The sequence below is a fragment of the Vipera berus genome, assembly GCF_964194415.1.
Source record: "Vipera berus genome assembly, chromosome: W".
NCBI classification, from domain to species: domain Eukaryota; kingdom Metazoa; phylum Chordata; class Lepidosauria; order Squamata; family Viperidae; genus Vipera; species Vipera berus.
In genome coordinates this window covers 74,044,850-74,048,775 of record NC_138210.1, presented here as the reverse complement: position 1 = coordinate 74,048,775, position 3,926 = coordinate 74,044,850, and the positions used below count along the sequence as shown (strand labels likewise).

The 3,926-nt window shown below is 29.8% G+C and overlaps 1 protein-coding gene across 1 annotated transcript in view; it reads left to right on the top strand.

Annotated features, from left to right (window-relative positions):
• LOC308676836 (retinal guanylyl cyclase 1-like) overlaps nucleotides 1-3,926 on the top strand; it is a gene marked incomplete at its 5' end in the record, with an annotated part of 38,171 nt that extends 34,245 nt beyond the window's left edge. The window contains one exon of the mRNA XM_081342871.1: nucleotides 3,546-3,926. The remainder of the gene's footprint in view (nucleotides 1-3,545) is intronic.

The window sequence follows — 3,926 nt, the reverse complement described above, 5'->3', positions numbered from 1 at the left end:
ATATTATATTATATTATTATTATATTATATTATATTATATTATATTATATTATATTATATTATATTATATTATATTATATTATATTATATTATATTATATTATATTATATTATATTATATTATATTATTATATTATATTATTATTTTTTTTTATTGAAAAGTTTTTCAATACATTTTATCTTTAACAATCCCTCCCCCCTCCCTCCACCCAACCCTTCCTAACCCTCCCTAACCCTCCCCCCCTTCCCCCCTCCCCCCTCTCCCACTTCCCAGAGCTAAATACAAGGTATAAAAGTAAAAACAATCATAAACAACCATATGTTAACAACAATAAACTATTAAGTCTATCGCACTCTAGCTCATATGAAATGACTACAAGCAATACTAATATCACATAAAAAAACCTATACAAATGCTAAATGAAACTTTTTGGTCCCATATTTGTTCTGGATATAATCAATCCACTTTTTCCACTCCATAATATAACGTTGTTGCGAATGGTCTTTCAAATAAGCCGAAATCTTTGCCATTTCCGCCAGGTCAGAAACTTTTAGAGTCCATTCTTCTATAGTCGGCAGTTCCTCCTTCTTCCAATATTGACCTACTAAAAGTCTTGCTGCCGTAATTAAGTTCAGCATCAACTTGGTGTCCACAACAGTAGTATCTGTAATTATGCCCAATAAGAACAATTGCGGACAAAACTTTATCCTTTGCTTAAATATCTTCTGCATATTCCACCAGATTTTAATCCAAAAAGCTTTAACCTTTTTACAGGTCCACCATATATGAAAATACGTTGCATCTTCGCCACCACATCTCCAACATTTAGGTTGGTAGTTCGGATACATACTTGCAAGCTTTTTAGGATCTAAATGCCACCTATAATACATTTTATAAAAGTTCTCTCTTAGGTTTTGGGCTTGTGTAAATTTTACGTTCCTCACCCAGATCTTTTCCCAAGTGTCCATTGTGATAACTTCTTGAATATTCTGAGCCCACTTTATCATACAATCTTTAACAAGTTCTGTTTCTGAGTCAATTTCTATCAATGCAAGATATATCCGTTTGATATGTGCTGGACCCTGATTTCTAATTTGCTTTACCAAATTTTCATCAGTCATTGAGAAACCAATTTTCTGGTCTTCTTTCCACCTGGCCCGTAACTCAGTATATTGAAACCAAGTTTGAACAATCTTCTCATCTCGTAAAAGATTGTACGGCTTCAAACACCATACGTTCCTCTCCAAACTTAAGATCTCCTTGTATGTAGTCACATCATGTTTGAAGCCAACATTTATGTTTTCTATTGCATGTTTCGGAATTGCCCATAAAGGTATCTTGTAGTTTAGCTTATATCTATACTTTTTCCAAACTCTCAGCAATGCCTGTCTTAAAATATGCACTTTAAACACATTATCTACCTTCTTATCATACAATAAATATGCATGCCAGCCAAATAACAAGTCGTGGCCCTCAAGATTTAATAATCTCCCTTGTGTTAAATTAATCCAATCACTTATCGCTGACAACGCAGCAGCTTCATAATATAATTTAAAGTTGGGCATTTTAAGACCACCTCTTTCGCGCGTATCCTGTATAATCTTAAGTTTAACTCGTGGCCTTTTCCCTGCCCATACAAATTTATTGATACCCCGTTGCCATTCCTCCAAATTTAAATATTTTTTAAGAATAGGTATCATTTGAAATAAAAATAGAAATTTAGGCAAAACATTCATTTTCACTGCTGCAATTCTTCCCAATAAAGACAATTGCAATTTTCCCCAACTCTCCAATTCTTTTTGAATTTTTCCCCATAGCTTTTCATAATTATTTTTATATAGCTTTGCATTTGAGGGTGACAAATACACCCCCAAATATGTAACCCTTTAAACAATCTCAAATCCAGTTAACCCTTCTAAAAGGGCCTTTTGCGATACTGTCATATATATTATATTATATTATATTATATTATATTATATTATATTATATTATATTATATTATATTATATTATATTATATTATATTATATTATATTATATTATATTATATTATATTATATTATATTATATTATATTATATTATATTATATTATATTATATTATATTATATTATATTATATTATATTATATTATATTATATTATATTATTATATTATATTATATTATATTATATTTATATTATATTATATTATATTATTATATTATATTAATTATATTAATTATATTATATTATATTATATTATATTATATTATATTATATTATATTATATTATATTATATTATATTATATTATATTATATTATATTATATTATATTATATTATATTATTATATTATTATATTATATTATATTATATTAGCAAGGGGCTGGACTAGAAGACCTCCAAGGTCCCTTCCAGTTCTATTCTATTCTATTCTATTCTATTCTATTCTATTCTATTCTATTCTATTCTATTCTATTCTATTCTATTCTATTCTATTCTATTCTATTCTATTCTATTCTACTCTACTCTACTCTACTCTACTCTACTCTACTCTACTCTACTCTATTCTATTCTATTCTATTCTATTCTATTCTATTCTATTCTGTTCTGTTCTATTTCTAATTCGTTCTGTTCTGTTCTATTCCCAATAGATTCTATTCTATTCTATTCTATTCTATTCTATTCTATTCTATTCTATTCTATTCTATTCTATTCTATTCTATTCTATTCTATTCTATTATTCTATTCTATTCTATTCTATTCTATTCTATTCTATTCTATTCTATTCTATTCTATTCTATTCTATTCTATTCTATTCTATTCTATTCTATTCCTTATTTCTATTCTATTCTATTCTATTCTATTCTATTCTATTCTATTCTATTCTATTCTATTCTATTCTATTCTATTCTATTCTATTCTATTCTATTCTAGTCTAGTCTAGTCTAGTCTAGTCTAGTCTAGTCTAGTCTAGTCCTTATTTCTATTCTATTCTATTCTATTCTATTCTATTCTATTCTATTCTATTCTATTCTATTCTATTCTATTCTATTCTATTCTATTCTATTCTATTCTATTCTATTCTATTCTATTCTAGTCTAGTCTAGTCTAGTCTAGTCTAGTCTAGTCCTTATTTCTATTCTATTCTATTCTATTCTATTCTATTCTATTCTATTCTATTCTATTCTATTCTATTCTATTCTATTCTATTCTATTCTATTCTATTCTATTCTATTCTATTCTATTCTATTCTATTCTATATAATTATTATATTCAGTCCATCTTGAATACATAGCATAATAGAGGGTCTTAAGAGTTAACAGTTTCCCCCCCCCCCATTTTTCTGCAAAAAATAAAATAAAATCCATAAGAAGTTCTCCTGCCTCTTGTCTGACCCTCGCCATATCTCCTTCTCTTCCTTCTCCTGTCCCTCAAAGAAGTTCTCAAGAACTTCAGAGGCTGGAAGATGTCAGACTGGGGAAGATTAATATGAAACATCGAGACAACTGAACCTCAGAAAGACTTTTTTTTAATAACTTCATCGCTCTTTTTTTTTTAACCAGGTCAACCAATTCCCAGATTTGTGGCTCGCCATTGCTTGTGTTTCCTGTTGAAGGCCTTTGGGCCAATCTGCTAGAAGAGGACGAATCCACAACTGGGCAGGGAGCCATCCCATAATAATCCAAAGGGATGCATCCCTTTCCATCCGTATCTTCTGCTACTTTCAAATTTTTAGTGTGTGATGGAACTGTGGCCTGTCTAGGACGTCTTCCTCACCACTGTGATCAACGGCGAGATGCATGCTGGGATTTTGGCCAACTAGGTCTTCAACATTTGAACACTTTAAATCAGGGCCAAGGACCTGGTGGCACTTTGGCCAAGCCAGGAATGGCAGTTGCTCTTGACTTCTGTCGGGAACTTGAGTAGCTTTTGACAAGGATCGA